Source organism: Miniopterus natalensis, chromosome 2 (genome assembly GCF_054644295.1).
Source record: "Miniopterus natalensis isolate mMinNat1 chromosome 2, mMinNat1.hap1, whole genome shotgun sequence".
In the NCBI taxonomy this organism is placed as follows: Eukaryota; Metazoa; Chordata; class Mammalia; order Chiroptera; family Miniopteridae; genus Miniopterus; species Miniopterus natalensis.
The window spans coordinates 24,260,334-24,279,903 of record NC_142082.1 but is presented as its reverse complement, the minus strand read 5'-3'; the positions used below and the strand labels follow the sequence as shown (position 1 = coordinate 24,279,903).

Below are 19,570 nucleotides of genomic sequence, written 5' to 3'. Positions count from 1 at the left end.
ATGGTTTTTATTCTCAGTCCATCCCAAAATGTTTTAGTCACTTTTTGTTATTAAAATAGTCTAGTATACACAGCACCACCTATTAAGTATTCTTGTCTAAAAAAAAATTGAACCTGAACCCAATCAAGTTTCCAAATCTACCTACACGCTTACAGGTTAAGACCAGGGACAGCGAAACAAGTTAAATATCATCACTAGGAAGCAATCAGTCAAGGGGTGAAGACCAATGAATGTTTCTCCATCAAATCAATGTCATGAACAAAAAAGAGAGTGAAACAAGGAAATAAATAGATAATAAAAGAGACTTGCTGACCTGCCCCAGTGCTAATGGAGTATGGAGAGCGCTGGTAAGAGAAAGTGTGGTGGTATAACCAGTTGCAGAGGAAACAAGACAACCTTCTTAAACTTATGGTCTCCGAGAGATATGCAAGCAGGATTCTACTCATGAGCAGGCCCAAGTATCGGCCTTGGCCTACATAGGGAAGACTAGCTTGGGCTATCATAAAGTGGGGTAAAAATGCTCTCATAGCAATGCAAGGGGCCATGAGGCTGCAATTAGATCTAATGAGAGACTATCAATGCCCACAGTTGCTGTTCAGGATTGAAATCCCTGGCAGCAGGGCTTTGGGGGCCTCCATCTGTCCACCTCTATCAGCTGCAATAGGCATCAGCCATGTAAGAGAGTAGGGCACCAACAAAGAAAATGACAGCGAATTACTGAGGGAAAGGTCTTCCCCAAGCTTTTCTCTGCGCTGTTGTCAGAGGAGTGAGCACAGGGAAGAGAGAGGTGGTATGGAGAGCAAACAGTACCCCCTTCCTTTGCCTCTACCCACCTACCTCTTCTCTTCTGAGCCATTAGAACCACCGGCTTGGCCTGCTCTGCAGAGAGGAGGGGATCTTCGAGTTGAACATAGAGTTTTTTAAGTTCATGCAACCTCCAACCCCCCTTAGCCTCTCTGCCCTCCTTTGGGAATGAGGAGTTAACTGCTACTCACAAAGGCTGTACTCAGAAACAGCCCTCCCTCTCTATCCTATGTCTCAGCTTATCACTGGTAAAAGTTTACAAGTTGGTGCCCCTTCTTGTACTAGTAAATCAACTGGGGGTGGTACTGGGCCTTGGAGAACTTATAATTTTGTTCTCAACAGGATCCTAGCTCTACTGTTGGAACTAGGGGAAGTGGCATAAAATATCTCAATTAGCACGTCCCACTGCTCTGCTGCATCTATTCGGTATCAGGTTACTATGCCAGGCAATGAAAATATGAAGGCAAATAAGACACACTCCCACTGGCTTTGAAATCACAAGGAATGAATTTGGAGACAGGATCTGTCACTTCCCAGCTGTCTGACTTAAGTAAGAAACTGGAGCTACTGGTGGAGTAATACTTTGTGTCTGTAACCAGAAAATGAGAGAGGTGGCTAAGATGATTCCCAGATCCTGGAGTACTCTCAACCAACGACTGAACAAAACTACTGGCAACATATGAGACCCACCTTCTGCCACGGTTAATTTGGAAGTGAAATAAAGAGCTAGTTGCCATGCAAGATAAGTGAATCCTGTAGGTGTGGTTGCACTAAATAGAGCGGTGGTAAAAATTATGCCAGGACCATAGCCTGCTTTCACTTGGCCGACGAGCTGGTGCAGGTCCACATTGGTCACAGCCGTCCTGATTTAGGAGCAGGTGGTGTGCATTGGCCAGCCCTGAGGCTTAAAGCAGCATGCAGGCTGCAGATGCCATCCTTAAATTCTATTCCCCCAGCTAGTCACTCTACCACTGGCATTTAGAATAATAATTTCTAACATTATCTCTCTCAAAAGCCTAGCCCTATTATATGAGGTAGGCCAGCACACAGCCAGCTGAAAGAACTCTGGGATAACCTATTGCAGTGGGCATTTGTCATGTTCTGGAACTCTGTGTACACCCATCCTATACTTAGAAACCAACTGCGTAGGAACTTGCTACACCAAGGAAGACGACATTTATTTCCCCAGCCTGTCTTGGATTTAGGGTGAAACATTACCTCTGACTTTAAGTGAAAAAAAAAGTAGCTTTTACTTAAGTCACTGTATTTGGGGGTAGCTTAGCCCATATTCTAATACACAAGCAAAATGAAGACTTTCTGTTCCACAGGACTGCAGACCATACCATCTCTGTATTACTTAAAAACTTGTATCAGAGAAGGGGAGGGGGAGAGACACAGACAGATGCTGACTTAAAACTGTTACACATCCTCCTCTAGCCCTGCACAGCCAGGTCCTCAAAACAGTGTCAGCCCTAGGTGTCTCCATTTCTCATCTCTCAGTTTCTTAATCTGACTCCCTCCTCCACCCCTCCACTCAAACTGTTCTTCTTGAAGTCACCCAATTTCTTTTCCAAAGCCCTGACTGTCCAATGCTTTAGGATTCAGGTAAACAGAAATACACCAGCCTGAAACTCTACCCCAATCATTATAATTGTTGACTATATCTAGATGAATAGCTTTATTCTACTACCCACCAAAAAACATTAAATCTTCTCTGGAGGAAGATAAAAGCATCCAGAGATCCTACAAATTTTCCTTCACAATGTGAGGTACTTAATAAAAAAATTACAAAGCCTGACAAGAAACAAAAACAAATAACCAAAAACTAAGAGGAAAAAAATGATAACATACAGACTCTAGGTGTAATATCTAGTTGATCTAGATATTGCAATGATCAAAAAGAAATTTTAATATAAGTACAATTACTATGTTCAAGAAAATAGATTACAGATGGAGAATTTTATTAGATATCTGGAATCTATGTTAAAGAATCAAATGGAAATATAATAAATGAAATAAAAAGTCCAAGAGTTGAGTTTAACAGATTAGAAATAGCACAGAGGGGTTTTCTAAAGTGAAAAAGATGTCAGTAGAAAATATCCAAATAGAAGCACATAAAGAAAAAATATTTCAAAATACAGAAAACAGCTTAAGTGGTGCATGAGACACGGATAAAAGAACTAACATACGTAACACTGGAATCCCAAAAGGAGAGAGGAGGAGAAAAAAGCAATGGCTGTACAAATAGTCACCAAGAGTTTTCCAAAACTGATTAAAGATATCGAGCCACAGATCCAAGAAGCTCCATGAACCACAATTAAGGGAAATATAAAGAAAGCACACCTAAAGCCCATTACAGCAAAACTGCTGAAAACCAAATATAAAGAGAAAGTCTTAGAAGCATCCAGGACTGAGGAAAATGTGGAAAGGTAGGAATGGCAGACATAAATAGCATATTTAGGCCCTACTCGTAGTTTCATGCTCAATTATGGAACGTTGACAGCCTCTCTCACCCACTTCGCTATTAAGAGAAACTAAGGAGAAAAGGTCAGATAATGCCCTCTTAAAGTCTCAATATTAAATTTTTTTATTAGTTTGGGGCAGGATTATATAAGCTATCAATTATGGCATATAAATTCTTTTCTTTCTGTTTTTGGTTTAATTTTTTAAAGATTTTTTTTATTGTTTTTTTAGAGCAAGAGGAAGGGAGAGGGAGAGAGAGGAACATTGATGTGAGAGCAGAATATTGATCAGCTGCCTGCTACATGCACCTCACCAGGGGCATCAAACCAGTAACTTTTTGATGTATAGGAGGCTCAATCAACTGAGTCACACTAGCCAGGGCCCTTTCTTAGTTTTGAAAACCTGTCATTTACTCTATAAAAGATTTGAATTGAAGTCTGATGCTTCTCTAGGTCCTAAAGTGAATATAAAAATACATCAACTACTGAGCATCATCAGTATACCAATATATTATCATAATTTGACTTTCCAGGAAACCAAGGCCCATAAAGTAGAAAATAAAAATGAGTTATCATCCTGGTGTGGTGAGATTGATCTTTTAACATGTAGACAGAGAGCTGCTAGTGCAGATATTAAAGAGTGGCGAGCTCATCATCATTTCAGAAGATTCAGGAACTTACTCTGATTTTTTCCAGCAACTTAGAAAATTATTCATCTTAGTTAACAAGGAAAAGATCAGATGCGAGAACTTAAAAATACCTTTATCATAATAATCTACCAGCCCAGACACTGTGTGAGCTATGTGACTTACCCAAATGAGCCCTGGAAATGCTGGGACAGAAAAATGAGGCTTGAAAATACAAGTGTCCTGTCACCTAGCCCTTCCTCAAGAAGTCCATCACTATTACAAGGCACTACAACTAACTATATGTCCCTATTTATTGAGATTTTAGATACTGTCCCAGTATGACAGTATAATAGAAGACTATCACAACTTAGACCGTTCAAAACCTGTAATGCTTACTAATAACACTGTAGTGTGCAGGCTGAGGAAAAGGACCTGTTATTCATCTCCCCTTACAGTCCTGACATTTTAACTTAAAGAACCTGAGAGCATCTACTAAAACCAACATTCTCTCTAGCTCATGTTGAAGGAAATCATCCGACTTCAAGAGTGACACACCTACCAAGACCTGGTCAACTGAGTAATTCAGTATCTCCCTCCACCCCCCAGGGCCACAGTGATTGGTTTAGAGATGGACACATGACCCAATCAAAGCCAACGAGAGTCACCGAGAGTCATTCTTAGAATGTGCTGAAAGGTTGAGAGAGAAGCATATCACCCTTTAGCTAGACTTAGATCTAAAGATGCTTTAACTTTTTGCAACTACCTAAAAATGAAGCTAACATAAAGAGCAGAGCCAAAAGATCTGACTTCCTAAAATCAAGGAATCCCAGAAGCCAGTTGCCCCTATGTGTTTATAGAAACCAATACATTACCTTTTTTTTGCTCGAGCCATTATGAACCTGGTTTTCTATCTCTTGTTGTAGAAAGTCTCTACTAATATGCTAACTCTGACATTTTAACAGGTAGCATTGTGAGATGCCTCAAAAGATTTCCCATCTGGAAGTCTTGGTGAATGGAGTCGACCAATAACCACATTAGACCACAGAGGACAGACACTGACAAGGACACACATACTTTGGAGGGAAAAAAGATTCTAAGCTGCACTGAACCCAATGCAAAATTACAAAGTATATATGATATCAGACCAACCTCTAACATTAAAAATAAGGTCATTTGATCTATGCTATGTGACATTTTCTCAAAATTTATCAGGGTACCAAATGTCTCAAGTCCATTCTGGTAATAAAAAGCAAGTATAATTCAGAACAACATAATAGCAGAGAACTACATTCAATTTTCATTAACGTTGTCAATCACTATAAATCCAATTACCTCAATTATAGATCTTGCTTTGGATTATGCTCACTCTCCAGTCCCCTTCCTGCTAACTTGCACTAGACAAGCCACACAGCCTCCATATTTGTGTTGAAAATGCCAACAAAAACCTGATGATTGCTCTGCAGTAACTGAGCAACTGGAATAAAATTTCAAAGGTTTCCAAATTCTGCTGGCCACCTGCTCTTACTTTGGGTTTGAGAGAACACAAATAAATGAGGCTGAACACTGACAACTGTCACTCCATGCAGTCCACAGCTTTTGGGATATGTTTGTGTTGCTTGGTTATGATTAAATGACACATTAGAAGCACAAAGTGAGCCAAGCCTAATAGTCTGCTACATTAATGGGCTTGGCTAAAGCGTTTCTTAAAAATACTCCAATTAAAGGCAACACTATCTATGGTGACATCAGCCTTGGGACTTTTGAAAGATCACTCACCTCTATACTTTTTTCACCTGTAGAACATAAGAGTCAAATTAAATGATCACCAGCCAGAGCTAATATTTGAGAAATCTGTGATCCCTAAACCTGGAAGCTTACAAGTCATGTGCCTCCCGGGCAATGGTAATTAGTATTCTGTAATTAAATTATGGAGACAGTTAATATTACTCATACTGCATTTTTGCAAGTCTATGGTGATTTTCCCATTAGAATTCCAAACTGAGCTGTAATAAAGCTCTTTTTTGACAGAGTAAGGCTTAGCTTGGATTTTGAATTAAGAGAAAGCTTAAGCTAACAGTTAACCTCGGATTAATGCTTATTTTGCTAATGTTAGCTTTATATCACGTGGTAATATTCAATTTCCTCCAGGAAAATGTTAATACCATTATAAAGTTCTAGCTAATGCCACTAAATTCTAGACATAAGACATGCCGCTAGTGAACACTATTAATTGCTTATTCAAAAACCAAATGCTTATTTATAAAATCAAAAGACGTAAAATCTAAATAGACTCAGCAGAGAAACATAAGTCGATCCTCTGCAACCGCACTCTTTTCTTTCCGAGTCTGTCCCAGAATGGCTGGTAACAGAAGGCATTTTCAGTTCACGACTGGGGCACTACAGAATAAGCAATAAAGCATTATAAGCCATCTCTTTATTTTTATTAAGAGCTCGTTATCCTGCTGAACTGCAAAGATACTCAGATGCAAGAGTGATGGCACCGCGGCCATGGGTACCGGCGACAGACAGCAGGATGGGCTGGGGGACACCAGGGTGGACTGTGGACTTGAACGGATTGACATCTGGATTCTGGCCCCATCGCTCTCTCTCATCTGTGCCCTTGGACAAGTTATCTCTCCAAGTCTCCACGTCTCACCTTTATTTAAAGAACTAAGGAGTACTTCCCAGGGCTGTTATAGGAAATAAAGAAGGGAATTATATATGTAAAATAAATTACACAGTACTTGGACACTACGCAGAAACTGGCTCCCAGCTCTTTTCTTCTGGCCCACTCTGGCGAATCGCTGCAGAGCACCACAGCGAGACGCAGGCCAGCAACTGTTCTCTCCTCGAGCCATAAATTAACAGGAGGGGGGCTGCTTTCCATCTGAGCCTATACTCGTGAGTAACTATCGGCGTAATTTCTGTGGCAAGACTAGTGACCACATAGAAATGAAGAAGGAAAAGCGAAAACGATCCTCATCAAGGCACCTCATCAACCACATGAAGGCCAGCTTGATTTGTCTGCTTCTGATTAAACGTTTAGTTAGCTCCTGGGGCCTTTTCCACAGGCTATCACACAACCTTTGCAGCGGAGGTAGACTGGCTAGATTCTGCCTTATTTTCAGTGCCCTACATTCTCACCTTCGCCCTTTCTTAGCAAAATACACCCGAGCAGCCTGTGGCTGCACCACACCACTTCTCCATCCCTATATTAATTCCCTGAGTGGTTACTCTAAAACCACTAATCTTACTGAGCTATTTCCTGCCTGGCTTCTCATGGTATGATGGGGGGGGGACAAAGATTCTAGAAGACATTAAGCCATGAGTATAAGACAGGATGAAGCATAACAGAGAAGATGTCTCCAAGATAACACCAGATCAACATCCACTTTACCAAAGCATCACTTACTGATGGAGCAGATCAAGGTCCAAGCAGCACCCACAGTGAGGTGCTCAGAACAGGCCCCTGACAGAGGTCCTCCTCTTTACCACTTCCTTACATCCTTCCAGCAACCTCCAGGGCCACACCCGCAAAGGAACCAAGCCCAGGCATGACCCTAGGGAGAGGCCCAGAGGCTGAGGACCTCTGAGCCATAACGTCACATCGGTTTTCTTTCAACATGAAACCAACTCCCTTTAGGAAACATGCTCAACACTGAGAAGAATTATGAAGTGGAGACACCTACTGCAGCCTTAGAGAAAGAAATGGAACTTAGAAACCTCTTCCAAGTAGAGTGATTTTCAACCTCTGGAACATATATGACCACATACAGAACTTCTCAAAAATGTAGACACACAGAATGAGAAACTCTGGGGATGGGCTTGGGCATCTGCATTTTTTGAAAGCTCCAAATCAAAGGCTGAGAAACACTGGCTTAGTCTAGGACTACTAGTAGGTGCAAATCAAACTCAACATCAGGTTTTCCATCCTGGTCAGTGCTTCTCGAGGTCCAGTTGGCAGCACACTGCTCTTAGAAAGGCTAAGAAATGGCATGCTGGAAAAGGGTTCTGTGAAGAGGCTGGGAACCATGAGGTTAAAGCAAAGTTTGTCTCTGCCTTAGGACTCCTAGATCTTTAATAGGCCAAGGTGCCTCATACCCTACAAAACAGAATACCTTTTCCGAACGTATATGATCACAGAAACCTTCCTTTGAAGAGCATCCCGTAGCACTAGTCATCTCTGGAAACCATTTCGGGAACCACCGGTTGGATGCAATCACCCTCTAGGGGTTTCCTGAAAGGACGGTGCAGTGAAAATATTCATTTCAAGTCGGGTTTGCCTTCCCACCCTCAGGGCTGGAGCGGGAGGAGGTGCAGTGGTTGAAAACTGACTCCACTTGGAGATGAGTTTAGAATCAGGTGACACAGTTCCTGTTTCCACTTCTCCCCACCTGCGATGCTACTGTAAACAACTCAGGACTTTTCCAATTTGGTCCTAACACAAGGAAAAAGAAAAACTGCAAAGTTGTGAATGAAAATGAGACTATGTGCACATCACCCAACTTCTTGGACTAAAGTTGCCAAGTGGATTCACATTTCAGTAAACCTCCTTCTGTAAAGACGATGCAATGGAAGCCCATATGCTGTTATTCTAGGAGCTGGGGCTAAGGGCATAAATGCCTCTGCACTGCAAGAGAGATTCCTAAGAGAGAGGCGCCTTCCAACTCTGGGTCAGATAATGCCACAGTCATCCAAGGCATGACTTTCTTCTCTGTTCTCCCCACCTTGGGAGTTAGCAATTTAAACTCTCCACACAAGCGACAGACTTCCAGCTATGATCAGTTACATACTTGTGACCAGTATTTCAAATACACAACAACAAAAAAGCCACACACAGAGTATTCGGTTGGTGATGACAAAGATATTAATATCATAATACCACCCTCAATATCATCTGCTAGCTAGTGAGAATTCATCACAGACATTATTTCTTCTGTAGACCATTATCTGATTCTGAATAATATGAAATAAAGTTCAGCTATGCAAACTTTTAAAGAATCCATCAACTCTTATCCTACAAGAATACTGATCACCCAAGTATAAATATTACCCATAAATTAGAGTGCACCAGACACTCGATCAACAAATTTGCGGAGTGTCTCCTACGCACCAGACAGTATTCTAGGAGTTGGAAACACAGCAGTAAACAAGAGATAAAAACCCCTGCCCTCATGTAGCTTTGATTCTAAATCTAGGAATCCCAATTTTTAGCAAGTTAACTGGACTTTTGCCATTTCCATTTTCTTTCAAGGTTTATTCACAATTATAACTCCTATCTCCCTTTGATCCCCCAAATTTTGGATTGTTAGAGCTGAAAGAAATGTCTTCGGTAGCTCTGTGCATGGAATGAATTCCAGGCAGATGGCAGGGGACGTAGATCTGAGCTTGCTTCTATGTCTGACCTTAGATGGTCCTTTTATTTCTCTGAGCCTCAGTTTCCTCGTCTGTTCAACAAGGACTGGATTCACTTCTGACTCAAGCATAGTAGTCTAGGGGTGTTTGGAAATATATAGGGAAATATATAGGGGCAATATATACTTTCTGGTTAACATGATGGCTGAGTAGGCCCAGGAACGCTGAGGATCCTGCATGTCACAGGACAAGCCTAGCCCAGGTCATGAAGCTTGTGAGTGCTGAGCTGGGAGCAGGACCAAGATCTGCTATACCCAGTTTGGGGCCCTTTTCAAGATACTGTGCCATTCCATTCTTTTAAGGGTTATCTAGGGTGACATGCTCCCTGATTTCCATTCATTTGAAAATAGGCCGGGTAAGGCAGGGAAGGTGCCGTTGATGGGAAAGCCGTCTGCCAAGATCCTCTACTCTGAAATCCTCAGACTGGGTAGAGCAGGCCCCCTCTAGTTATTGTTCTAAAACTACCCAGACTTTTAAAACATCCCCTAATTCCTATCAGGAAAGTCTTTTCATAGTTGAAGCTCATAAAAATTAAAATTATTACGTCACCTAGATCTAATTTCTACCAGGATGCAGCTAATTTGCACAGCTATTGTATCTTGTTACACAAAGACATGAACCCTATTATGACCCTGGTTTTGAGAAGATTTAGAGCGTTCTTCCAAAGCCTGGAGGGGATAACGCTAAAATATTTTACAAGCAAATCATCAATCCATGGAAAATAAGCAGCTTGTGGGGAGAATAGTAAGTGGGCCAACCCAAAACTTAAGTAAAAAATCTTACCGAATAAACAATAGAGGTAAACAGCTCATCTTTCAGTCGCTGGTAAGCAGGGTGCACCGCAACGCTGTCTGAGACATGAAAAGCAGGCCTCTCTACCTGAGCTGCATCGTAAAAGGAAGAAGGAATTTTCATCTTTTGCCAATTAGGTTGCAGTGTCATCCCTGCCTCCTGTCCCCATGTGGTGAAATTAAAATCTGGCTCCTTACAGTTACTTAACCACCAACCTGCCCTTAGGGCATATATTTGGGTGGCTGAAGGCTACAGAAGGGTTACAAAACATCCCCAGAAAGATTCTTATCCCTAAATGGTTGGTTCTCAAACTGTGCACTGAGGCACCCCTGGGCACCACAGGGAGTTCATGGTGTGCTTCAGAATATTTTCAGTTTTCACGCAAAGCACTGTGATACTAGACATCTGTTGAACGTCATGCAAACTCCTAGCTCAAGGTAGTTCACATTTCAACACTAGGTTGAGCTGCATTCCTTCTGATGATATCACAGCTTTGCAAAACTACATTTTCAGCAGTTACTGTGATAAAAAGCAACTGCTGCACAAAATGAAGTGGTGTTGTGTAATCTGTGTGCAGTGCCCAACAGATGCACACATCCCATTATTAAGTAATTGGGCTTATGAATGAAATAAAACTGTTTTTCTTTCCATTTATCCCATTGTGGGGGTTTTTCAAGCAGCTACTGAGTTGTTAGGACACATTCATAAACTAGTGGACCTAACTGCTTAATGAAAAAACTGTTAGCCATTTCCTTTAGTCAAGGGGTATTGGAAAAATTAATGAGACACTAAGGGCATCATGAATTGAGAAAGTTGAACCTCTGACCTAAACATTTTGGTCAAGCTCCAAAGTACGGCAGGAATAGGAAAGTTTCTTTTTCAAAGAGCAGATATTTGGAAAAAGAGATCAGCCCCTGGGCAACCTCTTTGAGCAGTCACAATGGCAGCAACAGCTGCAGTGGCCCTGTAGAAGGGTCAGGACCACCAGGTCATCAGCTCCCCATGTTGTATTGGCCACTGCCACCTTTCTGGATGGTTCAAGTACCAGACGGATCTGGAATGTTGCCAAGCATCCCAGAGGATTCAACTGCAGTGGCTCATGGACCATACTATGGGCTCCTTGAGGGCAAGGACTGTCAGGTTCCTTCCTGAATCTCCTGCACCTTGCAATGTCTGACTCATGGTTGATACCCAATTAACAAACTAATTAACCAACAAACAATTGGATTCTTTCAATTATGTAAAATGGGAAAAGAAAAGGGAGGGAGCAATGAACAGAGATTTTTTTCCATTTTAGAATAACGTAAACACTTATATAATGTTAATGCTGATAACAATTCATGCATACCTACTATGAGCCAGGTACTTCACAAACATTAATCTCAATCCTTACAACAACTCCAAAAAATACCATTCGTTCCATTTTCCAGGTGCAGTGAGTGGAGGGCAGAGGGGATGAGTAACTGTACTGGCTCACGTTGCCAATAAGGCAGAGCACTGAGGTGCCAATCCTGAGTCTACGCCCTGTGGCACTAACTGCCTCTCCTCCAGAAACACTCAAGCAATGACCCCAGCACCAAACTGTCCAATAACAAGAGGCAAGAAGGGCATGGTCGTAACGATGTGCACCCCTAATTTAAAAAAGAAATTCAGTAGAAAGGGAATGCCTAGATAACACCTTCAGTCCGCTTCAAAGGGAAGAAAAGTACCTGAATACGCCTTAGGAAGACAGCACCGTGCATGCAAGCACCACACTGGTGGCAATGTACTTCTGTTTCTGTTCCCCAAATCGAGACAATTGATAACTGGAAATTATAAGTGTAGTAAATAGTGTAACCAAGAGGTTATTTTTCTGATGCACTTTTGACTCTTTCTCAAAGTTAGTTATAGTCTTTCACTCATACACTTTTTTTGTCTTAACTTTCTCCTATGATTTTATTCAGGAAAAGTTTAGAGACCTTCCTCGAGGGGGAAGGTATAGGCTAGGAAGAGAGGTTAGGAGAAAGGTACTGTTTGAAATTAACTGAAGGCTTAAATCCTTTGCCAGACATTTACCACCTTCCTATCAAAACAGCAGAAGATTCCATTCAATCTTTCACTCCAACTTTAGGTCAAAACCCAAATTAGGACAAGGCTTAGGTAAGTGTTTTATTTTGCTTTGCTGCAATAAGTTACCATAAAAGTCACATGTTATAAATCATGTGATGGTAATTAATTTTATTTTATTTTAACCCTTTTTCCTCCCTATCAAGACCCCTATCTATCGCTTGGCATGTATCTCACAGGTTTGGGACAAGACTGGCTATTGACATGTTTTATAAACTTAGAAAACACATTTAATGATACAAGTAGCACTGTCTGCGAGCGTTCATTATACTGTATATGAGATTCTGGTTCTCCTATCAATTCTGTGGGACATTCTCCCAACAGATTCCTTTCCTGTTTAAGTTAGTCTAGTTGATTTCTGTTTCTTGGAACCAAGAATCCTATTAAATGGTATCCAAAATTTTAATTTGCCAACAAATAGAATTTTAAATATTAACTATCATTATATTCTAAAAAATAGATATTTCAAATTTTAATACATAAGAAAAAGACCAGAACTTCAATGTAGAGGTTATTCTTCTGAAGTGAATATTACCTCTTCTAAAACATCGCCATCGTCATTTCTCTGCAGATGACTGACACCTTCACCAGACTGGATTCCAATTCAAGAACTGGCACTTGGTGACCACAAAGCGCATTCAAAGTCTAGCATGTAGTAAGTCTCAATATATGTTTATTGAGTTGAAAATATGCAACTCTTCACTAAAACACTTGCCTGTGAACATTAACTAATATTTTTAATTACCATATATTTTTAAAGAACCTCGGGAAAAAAATTAAAGTATCAACTTGGATTGAATTTTGTTTTTTCTGATGGCCTTGACCATATGATCATGTTTGGAACATTATAAAAATCTAAGTAACTACTGAGCTGCAAGTTTCCAGAAGGTTAAACTCTTCCTTTTTGCCACCCTCCATCTCTAATTTTCAGCCCTTCTCCTCAAACCTGCCCTCCCAGCTCCATCAGCTCCTTGCTTCCCTCCCAGCAAGCATGTCCCTGGGCTGACCGGATTCAAGTTTCGCTTTAAATCCTTCAGGAAAGCTGTTACACAGCGGGTCAGGACCTCCGAGTGAGAAGAGAGCTGCTTCCTAAGTGTCAGCTAAACATTTTGAAATGGTGCTCTTTCAAGCACCAGAGTGTAATTTACAGTTTTAGAGTCATGATTTTCCACAAGAAAAGCCCATTAGTGTGATGAAGAAAGAAAAGAAAAAAAAAGACTGAAGTAGCTGGCTCCCTGGAGTTTGTCATGCCCTCTGCCTGTGACAGAACAAACATTTCTGCTCTTAATCATAAAAATAATTCTTAAGGGTCATACAAGCATTTCTGGATGAGCAATAAGATCCTATTTGTTGAGTAAAAACCGACGAGGAAGTGGGTGTTTGGGAATCAGACTTTAACTGCAAATACAGGCGTGAGTCCAGGAGGCCATCGAGCAAACAGTCACGATAAGGCGCGTGCCAGGGTAGAAGGCGGGCCGGGTTAAGGGAACACGTGGGGCACCGTCAGGCCCCACACCCCTTCACCCCCCTGCCACTCACTCGCTCACCCAGCCACTGCTTCCTCAGGGCCTCGGGGGCACCGGGAGCTGTTCCTAGGTGTAGGAGATGCCTGGACAGGGGTGCTCCCCAGATGGCTGCTGGACGCTGAGTAAAAGGTCCCTGGGCAGGGGTGGGAAGGAAGAAAGTGTTCCAGGTGGAAGGGAAGAGGGTGGAGACCAACACAGCGTCCAGCATCGCTGGGACTGGGGGAGGGACAGGCGGGAAGGGAGTGAAAGGTGGGGGACCCGAGGGGGTGTGACCGGGAACACAGGTTGCGAGACAGCACCTTTCCCTTGACAGGAGGGCAGGAATTAAGGACGTGTGGGAATGTGGACACATTTCAGGACAGGGACACAGGAAAGACACCAACAGGGTGGGGTGGAAACCTGATGAGCAGCAATCCACCGAGAAGGAACTGCAGCGGGACAGGCTCTGGGAAGGACGTGTGCGGGACAGCAGGATTTCCGCACTGCACACCTTTTATGGCCTAATGCTATTAAATATTTGAATTAAACAATCAAACCCGTCCCTGCTTGCATGCCATGACCACCATGCACTGGTGTGAATTTTCTGCCTACCAGAGGGAGAAGCAACCTGTTCGCAATTTGTCATTTGCTTCTTGCAGGTCTGGTGAAGGTCCCCTGCTGAAGGTGCACACTGAGTCTATAAAGGACTCAGTCAAGAAGAAGCAACTCCTGGAAAACTGACTTTCCCAAACTAATACTGCCCAGGAGGAGACTTGGCTCCCTGGTATCCTGCGTCTCTGCCCAGGGATCCGCAGTACTGTGACCACCACTGAACCCCACCTCGGGATGTCCCACCCTGCCCTTTTGCGCCCCCACCCCACCCTAAGTACTCCCTGTCTTGCTATTGTGACAGCTTCATATTAGAGCACAAACATCCTATAACTCTGTACTGGCCCAAGGAGACCTTAAATCAGCTTTTGATTGCCTCTCTGTTTTGTCAGGTTTACTTTGGCTCTTCCTTACAGTTATCTCAAGGTATTTTAGTAATTACGGTCTACATTGTGTTCTAATGACAGTGTTTCCTCCATCATCCAAGTCATTCACAAAAACATTAAAGGTCACAAAACCTAAATGAGAACAATTCTACATGCCCCTCGGGTTGGCCCTAAATCACTCAGGCCTCTTCGCCACTTGACTTTCTACTCAGAAGAGAATTTTTGAAAAATTATTCCTTGGTTATTTTTGTTTGTATTACTCACTTTGGGCCAAGGTCGTTTTCTTTTTCCATCATTAGTAACTCAGACACAATCCCTTTTAAACTCCTCGTACTCCATTGTTTTAGCACAAAGCAGTTCATTAATACAAAATCAGATGTTTTGGCTTCCACTCTTTAATCTTAACCAGTGTAACAGAAGTAAAAACAGAAAATACGGAATCATGAACAAAACTTCTATAGAAATTTGTTAAATGAAGAGGAAGAGTGAAGGGAGTTTTCTTCATGATATGTATACGCTGAGCACAGCTTACCTATTTTCATTATGCCTATTGACTGATTTCTAAAGAAAACTAAAAAAGGTTTGCTCTGCTGAAGGTAACAACCATAGTTGTAACTTCCCATTTCCAACTGTTGCATTTTGACCGTTTGCAAGGTTCATGGGTTTTTTTAAAGTTTAGTCTTGCCAGATGTTACAAAATATCTTATTGCAAAAAAACACACAAAATTACTGGTTACAAGAGCAGAACTAAAACAACGTTCCAGAGATTTACATTTGTCCCCAGACTAAAACCAACCATTTAATCCATTAGGGGGGCTAGTCTCCAAGAGTTCTAGAAAATATACCCCTAAGATGTTATAAATTAGAGAGGAAGATCATTCTTCAACTTCCTAAGCCATTTTATTTAAATAATTATTTTGTGACATGGTCAAAATTATGATGCCCACCTGATTATGGGCTAAATATTTGAGAAAGCTTAATATTCTGTGACGACTTCCAAGAGAACAAATGTTCCTATTCAAGTGAACAGTTTGTAAAAAAGAATCATGTAGTTCTTCTAACTACATCACTGGTTTAAATCATTTGCCACTCTGGGAAGAGAGAAATCCTGAAGAGGTTGGTAAAGTCAAACGCAGATTACAGGCTTTGCAAAATGAATAAAAGGGGATTTGAAGCAGCCAGGCACTTTCATTACTTTGAAAAAGTATTCATATCTTAAAATAATAATTTGCCTTTAAACACACTACTGAGAGTGAAATGAAATTAACATATTTCCAACACAGCCAGGATACCGAGTTCAAGTCAAGCCATACAAAGCTTCATTTCTCAAGCAATTTACAATTAACAGACTCGCTTACCTGGAAGTACAAGAAAACGGAACAGACGGAACTACATCATTCCTCCACCGGGTAAAAACACCCTGGCTTCTCTCCTTGAAATGGAAAGGACTCTGAAATACAAAAAAATAAATAAATAAATAATAATTAAATAAATAAAATAAAAATAGGTAGCCCCTGTGAATTTCCACGCCTTAAATGTAGGTGGTATTACAAAATGATCAATTTTTTAATGGTTTAGGTTTAAAATACAATTCATCTAAAATATCACCCCAAAAAGCAAAACAGTTTTTTCCCTTCCCTATTTTAACGGGTAAAATACAAAACATTTGTTTAAAAAAAAAAAAAAAAAAAACCTCACATACTCAAGGTTTAAGAAATGGTGAAAGCCATGGAGAAGTGTGTGTAAAAGCCAAGCGCAGTCACATTCACTTGATAAAGAACAACGACAACAAAAAGCAAAACCTCGCAAGAAAGAAACGCGCGCGCGGCCCCGCGCCGCGTCCACTCCCCCGGCGGCGGGAGCGCTGGGGCCGCGGCCGGCGGGCGGGGCGGGAGCCCAGGCGCTGCCCCTCCGCACGCGCGCTCGGCGCCACCAGCTGTCCTCTGTTGTTGTCGGGGTTTTTTAATGGTTCTATGGAATGAAACGTTAAAAGACAGCTAATCCTCCGGGAAGTTTCGGGGGGGGGGGTCACAGGTTTCTAAGGAGTCCTGAGGACGCGGGAGCGCCCAGGTTCCCGGCCCCGCCCGCCGCCCGCAGCGCAGCGCAGCCCTGCTGGCCGCGCTGGGAGCTCAGCGGCCCGCAGGTGGGCGTGAGCTTGGCCCCGGGGGACCGCGGGCGGCGGACTGCGGGCGGCGGACAGCCGACGGAGGACTGCGGGCGGCGGACTGCGGGCGGCCGCCCCCAGCCCCCGCCCCTGGCCGCTCGCCCTCGGGGTCCGCCCAGCCGAGCGGGGCAGGCGGCCTTCAGCCCTGCGCCCCACGCCAGCCCTGCCTCGAGGGCGTCCCGCTCCAGGGCAGATGTGTCAAGGGCGATAACAAATAGATGGAAAGGAGGTAACCAGCGAAACACTGGACCGGCGAAAGCAGGGGCAATACCCTGGGCGGGACGACTAGGCCCCCTAAGTGTGTTAACAGTGCCATCTGCGATTAATTCACGCAGATTCGTCTTTCCCAAGAGTTTTCAGGAGTTCGTCCCATCTGTCTTTGCACTGCAAGTAAGAGCAAAAAAGTAAAAAAGTACTATCGTTCCCGTTTTACATGCAAGAAGGACAGGGGTGCAGAAGGGTGGCCCGGGGGCCAAAGGAAAGAGCCGGGGCACGCGGGTCTGCATCCAGCAGCCCCCGGCTCCAGGGCCACGCCTCCTGGAGAGCAAAGCTGCCCTGCCGCATCCTTCCGTCTTCCTTCACCTGTTTGCAGGTTTTCTCAGAGGCACTGACATGAACAAAGTCGGCCGAGTGAGGTGTCACCACAGAAGTCTGGGTCCATCTGCACCCACGCCCCGCCGGGTGTGCCGCGGGGTTCCTGCTCTAGCGGGCGGGGCCCCGTGCAGCGCCCCCTGCAGGCCGCGGCGGCCCGGCCTCCTCCGGCTTTGCCCTCACAGCGGGCACTTCCCTCGGCCTGGCTAACAAATCTGTGTCTAAAAAGAATTGCAGTTGGCACAAAGGCAGCAATGCCAAAGTGGAATAATCACACGGACCCGGATCTGAATTGTTTTCCATCCTTGACAACAAATACTGTTACTCCAGAGCCTGCAGGCCAAGAGTTGAAATGAGTTTATAATTTGGCTTTCTGTCTCAGACTTACTCTCAACCACTTAAATTTTCTTCTCTGTCTTTATCATGCAGGGGGCAGCTCTGGAGGCTAAATCACCCACAGAGTCTTGATTGCTAGCCTTAATAAATTTTCTTTGCCTTCTAAATAAAAAGGGGAAAGAGCCCCATTATTCAAAACCACTCTTGTTTTAATAATGAAACTAAATAGACTGTCAGCTCATACCTCCATAGGATCATCAATAATCTAATTTGTTCTTCTCACTCCAGCAACATGAAGAGAAATGTTTAGTTTTTCCATCTACACACTGTAGTTTACATTCATCCCGCCTCTCAGAGGCTGGTCCTAGGAAAGCCAAACTGCAGGTTAAGAGCCACCAGATGGCTCAGCTCCTCCCTCTTTTTCTCCTAAAGAACTGATTCACACTCTGATCCTTGGCTCTGGGAAGTGCATTGTCTCCTTAGCATTTAGACACACCATGTTCCCCAAGAAGGTAATCATCTCAAGCTAGTAATGGAAAGAGACAGGAAGGCAGAACCACTGACAAGACTCCCTTAGAGATCACCATGGGAGGGGAAGTAGCATCACAGAGAATTACTGAAGGTGAACCACAGGTTTGCTAAGGAGACATGGGTGTGTTCAACTGGACATATCCCCCATTAGGAGAAAGGGAAGGAACCTCGACTGCACACCTAGAACGTTCCATACGCTGTGCTAGCTGCATTGCAGATGAACTCATTTGACCCCCATAACAATGTTTAGATACGTGCATTAATCGTCCCATTTTACAAATGGGGAAATGAGGCTCAAAGGTGTTAGGAAACCTTCCCAACTAGTACATGGTAAAACCAGGATTTTTCTGACTTCAAAACCTAAACTCTAAAATGAAAAAGGAAAGCAAGCCTTGACTTTTTCTGTTGTGCAACACAGCCTGATCTACAAGTACTAGCCCTCCTGTGTGGTTCTCTAACAGAGGCAGGCACTCGCTGCATTAAAGGGGTAACCTGGCAGAGGCTACCATTGCGGCGGTGGGAACACAGACCCCCCCCCCCCCCCCCCCCCGCTCTCCTTAATCCCTCATCCTTCGTAAGAAATCACAGTGCCAAAAGCACACTCTTGGACAAGCCTTCCTGAGTATCAAAGAGACAGACAATAAGAATGTGCTAAAAATGAAAGCAAAATCCAGGAAAGCCACTGCAGGTACACAAAGAAGATATCGTACCTTGCTTTGTGCAATTCAGAAATAGTTCTCAGTAACAGTCCCTCAGTCTAAACACTTGTATCCAGGTCTGAGTTCCCCTTTCCTGTCATCTGATGCCCAGTGAGTGCTCGAGAATTTGGCACAGAGTGAGGATTATAGAAGAGCTTCTGTGGTGGCTTCCTGAGTTTTAGTTACAGTAACGAGTGGGCCAGAAAAAGCAAGATTGTATGAGAGTGGCTGGGAGGCTGTCCATGGAAACATCACATACTTGGGTTTTGGAAATGTCTCAGCTGGGATTCCAAAGGTCGGGAAGTCGGCCCCACCCCACCCCACCCCACAGTATTAGTTTGACATACATCAGTTAGCAGTACCCCATACATAAGTCAGCTTTTCATCATGCTAAAGAAGACTACCAAACATTAACTACTGAAAACAGCAGGTGAAAATGAGGACACTGAGATCAAGAATATTTTAACAATCTAAGAAACGATTGTATTCAATGTACGATTAATAAGGGCAAGTTCCCAGCATTTTCATTTCCCAAGAACTTC

At 43.1% G+C, this 19,570-nt stretch overlaps 1 protein-coding gene across 5 annotated transcripts in view; it reads right to left on the bottom strand.

The window, feature by feature from the left end:
• Window positions 1-19,570, bottom strand: part of CSGALNACT1 (chondroitin sulfate N-acetylgalactosaminyltransferase 1) — a 268,050-nt gene that overhangs the window by 122,984 nt on the left and 125,496 nt on the right. For 3 of the 5 annotated variants that reach the window (XM_087814204.1, XM_087814203.1, XM_087814202.1), the window contains exon 2: window positions 16,067-16,158. The gene's annotated coding sequence lies outside the window, so the exon portion shown is untranslated. Of the gene's footprint in view, window positions 1-10,093; window positions 10,149-16,066; window positions 16,159-16,410; window positions 16,507-19,570 lie in introns of those variants that run through there. The other 2 variants (XM_016195576.2, XM_087814205.1) reach the window with 2 other exon arrangements.